Raw genomic sequence first — 12,581 nt, forward strand, 5'->3', positions numbered from 1 at the left:
ATTTCTTGCTATTTTAAATAGCACTGTGTGAAATATTTTTGTCATTCAACCCTTCCTTAGGTAGATTCCCAGGAAGGAATCACTAAGTCAAGGCTTTTAGGTTTTGCCTAATTGCTTTCCAAGAGGCTACTTACTCCTGTCGGCACCATCACGGATAGTTTCATTTTTCTATCTTTGCCAATTTGTTAGGTGGACAATGCAATCTCACTGCTGCTTTCATTTGCATTTCTTTGAATGGCATTGTACGTTTTTTCAAATGTTTGCCAGCCATTCATACAACCTGTTTTTGAGAACTGTCTGGTAGAATCCTTGGCACATTCATCTATTGGGGTTTTCTTACTGAATGTTATGGCCTCTTTAAATAATAAAACTATTAATTCTGTTCCATATTATTAATAAATAGTTACCCTTGCCCAGCTGGTGTGGCTCAGTGGTTGAGCGTCGACCCATGCATCAGGAGGTCACCGATTGAACTCCCAGTCAGGGCACACGCCCAGGTTGGGGGGCGAATCCCCAGTGGGGCACATGCAGAAGGCAGCCAATCATTTTCTCTCATTGATGTTTCTCTCTCCCCTCTTCCTCTCTCTCTTCCCCCTTTCCTCTCTTTCTCTCTTCCCTTCCTCTCTCTCTCTCAAATCAATCATTCTATCAATAAAAACTAAATAGTTACCCTCATCTAGTGTTTGCCTTTTGAGTTTTGATTTAATTAGCTTACTTGTGGCCCAGAAGATGTAAGAAGATACACATTTTTTATCTGCAGAGTTCTCTCCATTGAGTCATCTATAATTCATTTCACTGCCTTTGAGACTAGAATAACCTACTTATTGCATCTCATGTGTAGATATAGAAGTCCACTTTATGCCTATAGCCTGTCAACAGGGAAATTTTCTAAGCATTTCCTTGTAGAGGTAGACTGAGAATTAACCCCAACTTTGGATCTGAGGTATGTGGATTGAGGAAAATTTCTTGGAAGGACCTTGTCTTATTGGCGAACTTCCAAGTGGGAAGCAAATGATATGAAGTTGTCAAATGCCATTTTCTTTTTCCTTCTCAATTTGCCTACTCTCCAGAGTAGAAAATAACTAAAGATATGGTTTCTAGCCTCTCAATTAGTTAATCTCAAATCCTTTATTCACACAACACATTAAGAATGAGTCTGATTATATCAGTCATGGTTCTTCAGAAAAATAGGACCAATAGGATTCATTCTCTCTCTTTCAGAATTCAATTCCTTCTTTTCTTGGAAACCTCCATTTTTGCTCTTAAGAGGTTCCACTGACTTGGTGAGGCATTATTAAAAATAATCTTCTTTATTTAAAGTTAACTGATTATAAATGTTTATCATCTCTACAAAATATCTTCACAGCAACATCTAGATTAGTGTTTGACCAAACAACCAGGCACCATAACCTAGCCAAGTTGACACATGAAATTAACCCTCACATTGACCTTCTCATGGAATTGAATTTCTTTCCTATATCACATATCCAGAGAGGCACATAGTCTTCTTTTCATTTAAAAGTCCCTCCCAGCCCCTGCTTCCATGACCCTGAAAGCTTGTGTGTGAGTAGGCAGTCTTAGTTTTATTAAATATGTTATAAGATTTTGGTAGTATTTGTTTGTGAACACAATTATTGCCAGCATGTTTTTATGACTGATTCACTGGCTACATAAATCACCTGCTCCAAAAGTTGGACTGCAGTGAATTCCAGTCTAGGAATTAGGACTACGTTATGTATAGCTTTGACAATACGGTTAATGGAGAGTTTCAGATCTAATAGGACATGTGATAAGGGGAACTGTTGAATGTACAGTTAAACACCAATTGACTGGTGTGTGGTATGGAAGCCTGGGCTAAAATATCAGCTTTGTCCCTTATTAGTCCTGGGAAAATAAGATAGGGCCTGGGAAAGGGAGACTGGAGGTATTAGTTGGCCAGGGCACCACTAAATCAGAGGAAGAATATGGAGCCAGATGTGAGTACCTGCAATAGCAACTGATGCTCAGACACTGGGAGGGAGGAATGCCATCCTGGCCAGGGGTTGGGACTATGTGGGTAGCTGCTGCTGAGCTGGTAATGAAGCAGAGCTCATGTGCAAGGATTGCAGTGAGTGAGAACAAAGCTCTTTCCACCAATAGCACTGATGGTAGAGTAGTGGGATGGTTCTGCTTTCAGGAGCTTGTCTGAACAGAAAAGTAAAATTGGACCTGTTTCCCTCTCAGCTTATTCAATAGGACAGGTTAATCCTTGGTCTCTTGGAGACCCATAGTCTTGGGAGTAAGAGCAGTCACAATCACCCTTCCTAAGAAATGAAGAATCTGTGGTCCAGAGAGTAGATCTCTCACATAATGTCATGTAGTTACTTGTTAAGATAAATGTATTCATGTGTTAGGGGTAGAACTGTGTCCCCCCTCAATTCATATGTTGAAATCCTAACCCCAGTATCTTGGAATGTGACCTTATTTGGGAAATAGGGTTGTTGCAGATGTAATTAGTTAAGATGAGATCACATTGGAGTAGGGTGGGCCTTGAACCCAGTATGACTGGTGTCCTTATAAAAAGAGGAAACTTGGACACAGACACTGCACACAGGAAGAAAGCCATGTGGAGATGATGACAGAGAGCAGGGTGATACTTCTATAAGCCTAGAAACACCAAACGAACAGAGTTAGGGGAGGAGCATGGGACAGATGCTTCCTCACAAGGAACCAACCCTACCGTCTTGATCTCAAACTTCTCACCTGTCGAACTGTGAGGGAATAGACTTTTGTTGTTAAGTCACCTGGTATGTGGTTCCTTATTACAGCAGCCCTGGGAAACTAACACAACATGGAAGCAGATATTGCTTTCTGTTGTTGTTTTTAATGAAGAAAAAAAATCTTGGAAATTGATTCAACTTTTCATTTTAAGTGAGATTTTTTTTTTTTTTTTGCTTAGCAAGTACATAAACAGAAATTCTTGTAATTCAACAAAAACGATGGCATGAAAACTCACACACTATGGCTATACTTATCCTATAAAGAAACCAGCAGGTTTCTCAGTGAGATCATTTGAAGGTGCCAATTATTTTCTATTTATCTATTCACCAAGTGACAGTGTTTAGAATGCCCACAGAAACGTTGAGAAGTGCTGACTTAGAATCACAATGTAGGATTGATCAGGAGGTTTGGAGACCTTCTCTGTAAAGGAAGCAGTAATCCAACATTCAGGTTTCTCAGCATTTCACCCTCTGATTAAACTACATTTGTTTGGTGTTTATTTCCATGAGCATTTTCTCAATAAGAGCTATTTTAAAAGTTATACTGTAACTTTGTTTGAATAAACTGGAGAGGCTCGTTTTAATTAAGTATTTTTTAAAATAGGAATTTGTTTTAACAGATTGAAAGAATTTTTGTCTTAGCATGTGTTCAGCAGTAGCATTTGCCCAAAAAGACCCTTTGTCCTAGATCTCTGGATAGACAGACATTTAAAAGTGTCTTGTCACTCCACAGAATAATACCAAAGACAGATAAGTGACAGGAAGGATTTCTTGGTGAAATCTAATGGTGGAAAAGTTGAAGTATCAAAGCAAAGACTGAAGTCTTGTTTTGGACCTTTTTTTGTTTGTTTTCGAAATAACAAATGGTCAGTCATAAGTAGTCAATCACAGGTATACAAGCGCTTAAACCAAAGGGAATATGAACCATTCAAGGCTACTTTGGATACAAAACAGAATCAGCAAGAGAAAAGGGTCCACAGGGTGAAGTCTGGAGGAAACTGGGCACAGGCTTACAAGTGTCCTCTCCAAGTAGAGTCACACAGAACACATTTAGTTACCCCAACAATAACTCGTGACAACATGTGTGAGGTGTTGTCTACCACGAAAATGGATTATGGACTATATCCAGGCTTTTTTTTTGGGGGGGGGGGGCTAGTCACATAGCACCCATATGCCTAGCACACACCCAAATTCCATATTCCCAGAAGGAGAGCAAGTCTTCAGCATGAACTATATTTTTGTCCAGATAGTTTAGGCACAGTGAGCCACTATTACCAGTTCTGGGAACGGTAGGAATCCTCCTGAAATCCAAGTTCCCAGATGCTAGCCAAGGTTTAACCTTGCAAGCAGGCCTTTCTAAAGATGACAGTCTCAGGATTGTTATGTTGACCCTTTTCTGCACATGCTCTAAAGCCTTCATATACAGAATTTGAAGAAAATTTACAAGACCTACAAGAATCCATTCTGTTTTCCTTTTCTATACCATTTGTTTTGCTAAGAATTCTGAGTTAGACAAATGCAAGTCCTTGTGACTGTTGTAAAGATTGCTAGATCTGTTGGGTATGTACTTCAGAGTGCAAAGGGCCAGTGCCTGATCATCCCACCTTCCCCTCCAAAGGAATTATGCCGTTTTGCATTTCCACTAACAACGCATGATGGTGCCTGTTTATATGTAGCCATGCCAACGGTGTATATGTTGTCAACCTTTGGGGTTCTGACGATCTGTTATGACAAAGATCGCATTAGAGTTTTATTTTTCATCTCATTTATTGAGTTGTTTTGAGCATCTTTTCATACACGTAAGGGCCAGTTATATCCTCCCTCTCTTCATGAAATGTATGCCCTTTAAGGGGATAGCTGGGGGTATAACACTTGAAACAGAAACACGGCAAGGGCATTCAAGTGAAGAAACTGAAGCACAATCTGGTTAGCACAAAGTCATTCCAGCGTTAGTCCTGGCCTTCTCAAAGTTACCAGAGCAACCTTTTCCTGACCCTCCTGAGTTAGCTTACCCAACGGGAGGCCATCTGTGCCTACTCAGGAGCTCCCACACCTACCCCCTCTGGACTTTGCGCACCTCTAGCTGCAGATCCATGGGGAAAATCTCCCTGCATGCCCCATCACAACAGCACCAGCAGGACACCAACATCTAGTTCTCAAGTTGGCTCAGACTCAGCATCACAAACAGCTCCTCCGTCATAGATAAAAATCACTTCTAACCTGGTTTGGCTTGGTTTTGACTCCAACCTCTTATGTTGACTTGGCTCCATCTCTCTCGAGCCTGAACTGTAGAAACATCACCTTTGTTCCACTCTCTTCTTTTCTCCCTTCCCTCCAATAATAATAATAATAGCTCTTTCATAGCACTGAAGACATACCAGGTACCGTTGTAAGGGTTTTAATATGTTTACTCATGAATGCTCAATAGCTACTAAGGTAGCTATTGTTATTTTAATTTTAAACAAGAGAAAACGATGGCACAGGAGGTTAAGCAGCTTCTCAATGCCATGAGGCTAGTGACACGGCTTCAATTCAGAGCCCTGCAGTCTGGTTCCAGACCCATGCTCTCAACTCCTCTATGATCCTAGCTCTCAGGTAACCTATCCTGAGTTGTACATAGCCATACTGCCACGGCCCAACACTGAGCTAATAACATCCCTTACCAGGCCAGTGAAAACCAGGAACACTAGAGAATCACAGCCAGTCATCTGCTAACTAGAATTTCTCCACTTATCGGCATCTCCCAACCTCCTGAACAGCCATAATTTATGTTCTCAATAATGATCAAATGAACCTCAAAATCCTGAAGGGCTTCATGAACTCTTATACAGCACATGCATGACAGCACAATATGAATGCACTTACTGTCATTGACTTGTACAATTTAAAAATGGTTTTGGTGGTAAATTTGGTTTTGTGCATTGTGTCACAATTTTTACAAAGCAGATACAATTTCATGTGAAGCATTTCTGAAGTATAAGTATTTTAGTGTGTCAAAGATGCGTTTTCTCATCACCTAAGTAACCTTTGAGGGGAAGTGTTCTACTCTGGTTTTCTCCACCCTCCGTGCTGATACTGGGAAAATAATCTATCCATAGAGTCCAGTTACCACTTGAAGTGTGATCCTGAAGGTCAGGTCACCCTTTGTATAATTCTGGTTTACAGACAGCCTCCATGCTCACAAAATAGCACCATGAATGTTCAATTGCCCAACTGCATGTGGGAGCACAGTTCTCTTTAATTTGAGCCTTTGGAGCTACCTTAGGTTCTTCCCAGTCATGGCAGCATTTTCTCCTTGCAAGGCTAGAGTGATTCGCCTCCATCCTCAGCCCTGCTACACATCTCACCAACTTGGTATGTGTGCCCTTTGACACTTCATGACAGCATGCTTCTTCTAAAGCTTTTTTTCTTATACCCAACACTGCTGATTCTCAGTACCACACTTTCAGTCCTCCAGGGAAGTTGCTCAAAGCCCCCCTCCCCCCACTTCTTCTATTCTACCTCCTCCTCAGGTATTTAAATCCCTATTCTGCTCTCAGCAATTAACACCAAACAGGTCTTTCTTGTCTCCAAAGCTCTCTTCTGCTTCCTCTTTGAGATAAATTCGGCTGTTGATCATGGTCATGAGTATCACACTCATGCTCTGTATGTGTAACATTTGCAATGAAATACTTGAACAAACAGAATATGAGAGTTCAACAGTTCTACAGTGAGATTGAGGAGAAAGAAGGGTTAAAGTTTGCCTTTAAGTGGCATTCTTTTCTAAGTTTTATTTTATATAGTAGTGGGGTAGAAAGTTAACTGTGCTAAAGCAAATCCCCTTTCTATTATCATTAATTTAAAGACTAGACTGGAGACCTCTGGTGAAGAAAAGGTTAACATTGCAGCCCTGTGGCATTTCAGGACAGCACTAAAACCTTGCTGAATTTAATTCTTACCCAACCTTGCAGTTTTTTCTTCTAAGCTTCAGGCTTCCTCCTGCCTTGTGTCTTCTCCCTGAGCAACAATCTTCCTTGTAGCACTGCCCATATTTCCTGGACTTCACTCATCTTCCCATTTCTGAGCACACTGGAAAATATTAGCTCCTAGAATTATGCCCTGATTTTTCTTTCTTTTCTTTTCTTTCCCCTTCCTTCCTTCCTCCCTTCCTTCCTTCCTTCTTTCTTTTCTTTTTCTTTCTTTTCCTTTCTTTCTTTCTTTCTTTCTTTCTTTCTTTCTTTCTTTCTTTCTTTCTTTCTTTCTTTCTTTCTTCTTTCTTCTCTTTCTCTCTTTCTCCCCTCCCCTCCCTCCCTTTCTCTCTCCCTTTCTTTTTTTCTTCCTTTTCTTTCTCTCTTCTTTCCTTTCCTTTCCTTTCCTTCCTTCCTTCCTTCCTTCCTTCCTTCCTTCCTTCCTTCCTTCCTTCCTTCCTTCCTTCCTTCCTTTCTTTCTTTCTTTCTCTCTCCCCCACCCCCCCCCCCTCTTTCTCTCACAATAGTTTTAACCATGTCCAAGGAGGATCTGGCTAATGCCCTTGACTTCACCATTAAATGTGGTCATTGTCACACATGCTTTCTGACTTTCAAGCCTGAGGCTGCAGGTGATGGAAACCGACTTCCCTACTTGATCAGTTGCGTTAATTTTTAAATGCTATGCTGTATCCCACACTCACTATGAAGTGTAATTTGTCTCCCATAGCTTTTGAGCAAAGTGGATTATCTATCATATAGTTTGCTGGTTTTATCTCCATCTCAGGATAGATTTACGTTGATGCTTCTTCTTTTTATTCCCGGTTGAATAGCGGCTATGCCAACATGGAACTTTAAAAAGTGTAACTTTTCAAAAGCATAGCGTAGGGGGATTGATAATAAACAATCCTGCTACTCCTTACAGAGCATCTACCTCTGTTTATACCTCATAGCTCAAGGTAAGTTCTCTTCTCCAAGAAACTCCTCCAGACCTTTCCCCCCACCCACTCTGATCTTTTCCATTTCTGGACTTCACAGAATCTCTATTATTTATCCTCAATCAGATACGTGATCATATTCTGCTTTGTATCAGTCACAATCATTTTATAAATGCCAATCCTGCCACCTGACTTTGAGGCAGATTTTCAAGGTCAAAGTTGTTAGCATCTATTTGTGTTGTATTTTCAGTGCTCCCCCACAGTAGGGGGCTGCCTTGGTGGCCAGGAAAAGAAAGCAGCAAGGGTTGAGGGGTCCTGGACATCAAGGTGAAAGGCAAGAACACCTGCCCTCGAAGTGTCCAAAGTCTAATTGAGCAGATAAGCATGATTACATAATTTTGAGTTGTAAGCTATATGAACCTGCTCTGGTTAGAACTCAGAGATTTATTGAAAGAATATGAGGGAGCTCACATGATCAAAGGGAAGTCTCAAGGACCAGATTCCAAAAAGACAAGAACTTGGAAGCTTAGGGAGTTTGTCAGACCATCTCTTGAGAATATTATTTCTGGAATGAATCAGGCAAAACTCTTCCCAGTCTTTTCAATTCTCTGCTCAAGATTCAACAGAGTGGGAGTACTCCACTATGGCAGAGTAAGTGCCTAACAGACTGGCTCCACCACAGATAATAACTGCAAATGATACAAAAAATGCAAAGACAACTATGCAACATCTCTGGAGAGGGAACAAAAGCAGGCAAATTTGAAAGAGAGTCAAAATTTGAAGAAATTCATTCAAGGTGAGTTTCCTTTGGGGGAGGGGGCAGGCAGTTGGCTTGAGTAAAGGTTGTAGTCATTGTGTGGCATAGGGTGGCTTCAAGTCTAGTGGAACACCTGCCATCTTTTTGGTCTAAGCAACCAGGGGACATACGTCCCTGGGCAACTATGGCCATCAGGAATGAAGGAGGAATCCCAGAGCAGAGAGAACCAGAGAAGGTAAGAGGAATGATCTAAAAAAAAATTTTTTTTTTATTGATTTTAGAGAGAGAGGAAGGGAGAGGGAGGGAGAGATAGAAACATCGATGAGAGAGAACAATGATTGGCCACCTCCTGCATACTCCCCACTGGGGATCGGGCCCACAACCCGAACTGGCGACCTCTTGGTGCAGGGGTCAACACTCAACCACTGAGCCACAGCAGCCGGGCAAAAGTCATGATTTTTGACTGTAGAGGAAGTTCAGAACCTGGCTGGGATCAGATACCAGGGAATGGCCAAGCACAGGTTGGGTCCCAAAGCTGATGATGCCAAGGCCTGTGGGCATTGCTTAGGACTGTACTGCCTCTACCCACCCTCTTCCTAGTGTCTGCATCTAGTAAGGAGGAAAAGCACATAAAGAAATCATTCTACTTCGTACTAAAACATTAAAAAGTCAAGTAAAATACTAAGGAGTTCTCAGGATGAAGATACTTCTGGTTGGCTCTTTAGGGACTATTGTGTAACACGCCAGCATGCCCAGAGACTTTATCAGTGTGCCAGGGACAAGATCTATTTTTGACCAACAACATACAGGGTGTGTCCTACTTTTAAGTAACTCTAATAAATAGAAACCTATATTTATATTATAAGTATAGTAAGTTGTATTGAGTTACTTTGGCTAAATCATGTTGAAACTCATTCCATATCAAGCTCTCCTAATCTATTCAGTGGAATTTGATTTACAGTTGGAGGGGATTTTGGTGGCCTGCTGAGTAGTCTGCATACAGCAAATCTTCAACCAGCTGTTATTTGAGCATCTATAACTGTGCAAAGTCTAAGTCAAAGTCTCTACCTCCAGTAAAGCCACGTGGAGTCTACTTAGGGACATGTGATCCCTATACCAACAGACAAATATTAACTTATGATAAGAGCCAACTGAATACTGAATAGCATAGCCATTAAGTCATAGAAATTCTAAGGAGGGAAAGCAATCACTTTGAAAGAGAGAAAACAACAGTTTGCATGATCTGCTTCTGCAGAACGGGTACTAAGAGCTAGAAGAGGTGAGTGGTCAGTGTGAGGGAAACATGAGAAGAATGGTCACATTTTTGGGGAGCAGGTGTCCTGATGACACGGCTTTAGGACTGGTTCAGTCTGTCTAATACTGAACATGCCCTGATCCTGCAATCTTTCAGCCGACAGATAAAATAAAAGCATACTTTAAATTTATCTCAGTTATCTGTTTTTTCATCCTTACCCAAGGACATTTTTCCATTTTTTGTTGAGATAGAGTGGGAGGGAGAGAGAAAGAGAGATAAACATCGATGTGAAAGATACACATTGAGTGGCTGCCTCCTGCACGACCCAACCAGGGCCGGGGACAAACTACAACCGAGGTACGTGCCCTTAGCGGAAACGGAACCCGGGTCTCTCTGGACTGCAGGCTGACACTCTAACCGCTGAGCCAAACCAGCCAGGGCAAACTTATGCAGTTTTTAAAGAAATAGGCTTATTAGGCATAATTGACACACGCTAGGCTGCATATATTTAAAGTGTACAACTTGATAAATTTTGACATGTATTTACATCTGTGAAATCATAGCACAATAAAGATAATGGATGTATTCATTACTTCTGAAAGTTTTCTCATGTCCTTTGAAATCACTACCTCCCACCTCTTCCTACCCTCTCTCCCATTCCCAGGCAAGCAAAGTATTAGTCATTTTTCTATTAGTTTGCATTTTGTAGAATTTTATATAAATGGAATCATGAATTATATACTCTTTTGTCTGGCTTCTTTCACTCAAGCAAAATTAATTTTGAGATTCAGCCATGCTGCATGTATCAATAGCTCATTCAAAAATTATTGTGTAGCATTCCATTCCATTTCATTTTATAATAATTATTATTATTTTTAAAATCCTCACTGAGGATATTTTTCAATTGATTTTCAGATAGAGTGGGAGGGAGGAATGGAGGAAGAGAGAGAGAAACATCTATGGGAGAGAGACACATCGATCAATTGGTTGCCTCGTGCACAACCCCAACCAGGGCCAGGGATCGAACTGAAACCAAAGTATGTACCCTTGACCAGAACCGAACCTGAGATTCTTTGGTTCGCAGGCCGACAGCCTAACCACTGAGCCAAACCGGCGAGGGCTAGTATTCCATTTTATAAATATACTATTTAGGTAAATACCTAGGATCAGAGTGATATCCTAAGTATGTTTCACTGTACAAGAAACTATCAAACTTTTCCAAAGTGGCCATACTGTTTAGCATTTTCACCAACAAAGTATGAATGAGAATTTCAGTAGCTCAATATCCTCACCACTTAGCAGGGTCTTTTTTAATTCTCAACTTTCTATATGTGTGTAGTTATACCTCACTATGGTTTTAATTTGGATTTCCCCAATGACTAATGATAGTGAGCATCTTTTCATGTGCTTCTTTTCTTTTTTTTTTTGTGGTACGTGCCCCTAGCGGGAACCGAACCTGGGACTCTCTGGTACACAGGCTGACACTCAACCGCTGAGCCAAACTGGCCAGGGCACATGTGCTTATTTTCCATCTGTATATTTTTCTTAGTGAACTGCCTCTAAAATTTTTGCCCATTAAAAAAAATTAGGTTGTTTATTTATTATTATTGAATGTTGAGAGTTCATTACATATTCTGGATACAAGTCCTATGTCAAATGTGTGATTTGCAAATATTTTGTACTAATATGTAGCCTGTTTCTTCATTTTCATAGAAAAAATTTTTTAAATAAAGTCAAGATCTTAATTTTTTTCTTCTATGGCTCATGTTCTCTTCCCTCTGGTACTCTGCCCTGCTATGTCCAGCCACCTTGCCTTCTCTGGACTCCCAGCTCCATCTCAATTCAGGGAGATTGCTAGGCTTTGCCTGAGTGACTCTCTCAGCCCTCCACCCCAGAAATGAAGCCTGGAAACACAATCCAGGAAGTAAGCTGGGGTAATAACACTGCTTACCTCATTTGTTTCCTGTACTCAAGAATCACGGTCTTCTGTTACCTGACGACTAATGTCTTAAAAACCCTTGTTTCTTGTATTTGGTCTGTTTTTGCTTTGTTTCATGTGGATGTGTAAATCTGGTTCCTCATACTACATTTTGGCTGGGAAGTACAAGATCCTTTATACTTCCTTTCGCAATTTAATAAAATCAGAGTTTCTGAGTAAAAGGAAAAGAGCATTTCCAATTAAAGGTGTGCTGGTGGAAAACAGTATAGCTTCAAAAGGGAAATCTGAGTTTGGATGCTAAGGCCAAACATGACAAAAGATGCACTCCTATCTTGAAGTGCTTGAATGGCTTGCAGGGGGTCTGTGAACCTCCAAAATTATATGCAGACTGCTTGTGTGGAATATGCATTTTCCTGAGGTGCCTAAAGATTACATTAGAACCCGAAGGCCTGGATAATGCAAAAATGATTATTCACCAGTACTCTAAGAAAATCAAATTTCAAATTACATAGGGATTTAAGTTAACATTTTCTTCTGAGTTTCTGACTTAAAAAAAAAGGAAGAATATCTATGTTTAGTGCAGTTTGTGAGCAAATTTAGTTGCATGCATGCCATCTGCCACCTTCTCCTGGAACTTGTGTGCAGATATACACATAGCTGCCTCCTTTGTGTCCTTCCTGCTTCAACTTAAATGTCACCTCCTCCGGGCCTTCCCGGACCATTCAACTGAAATTAGGCTCCCATCCTCATAATACTTAACACTACCTGGTATTTTCTTTTCTTTTCTTTTTTTTTTTTTTATATCCTCACCCGAGGTCATTTTTCCATTTTTTGTTCAGATAAAGTGGGAGGGGGAGAAAGAGGGAGAAAGAGAGAGAGGGAGAAAGAGAGAGAAAGAGAGAGAGAGAGAGAGAGAGAGAGAGAGAAACATCAGCATGAAAGGGACACATTGAGTGGCTGCCTCCTGCATGACCCAATCAGGGCCGGGG

The 12,581-nt window shown here is 40.8% G+C and overlaps 1 long non-coding RNA gene across 2 annotated transcripts in view; it reads right to left on the reverse strand.

The window, feature by feature from the left end:
- Positions 1 to 12,581, reverse strand: part of LOC118640999 — a 70,329-nt gene that overhangs the window by 54,269 nt on the left and 3,479 nt on the right. For both annotated transcript variants that reach the window (XR_004961502.1, XR_004961501.1), the window contains exon 3: positions 6,698 to 6,827. This is a non-coding gene — a long non-coding RNA (uncharacterized LOC118640999). The remainder of the gene's footprint in view (positions 1 to 6,697; positions 6,828 to 12,581) is intronic.

Source organism: Molossus molossus, unplaced genomic scaffold (genome assembly GCF_014108415.1).
Source record: "Molossus molossus isolate mMolMol1 unplaced genomic scaffold, mMolMol1.p scaffold_m16_p_24, whole genome shotgun sequence".
In the NCBI taxonomy this organism is placed as follows: domain Eukaryota; kingdom Metazoa; phylum Chordata; class Mammalia; order Chiroptera; family Molossidae; genus Molossus; species Molossus molossus.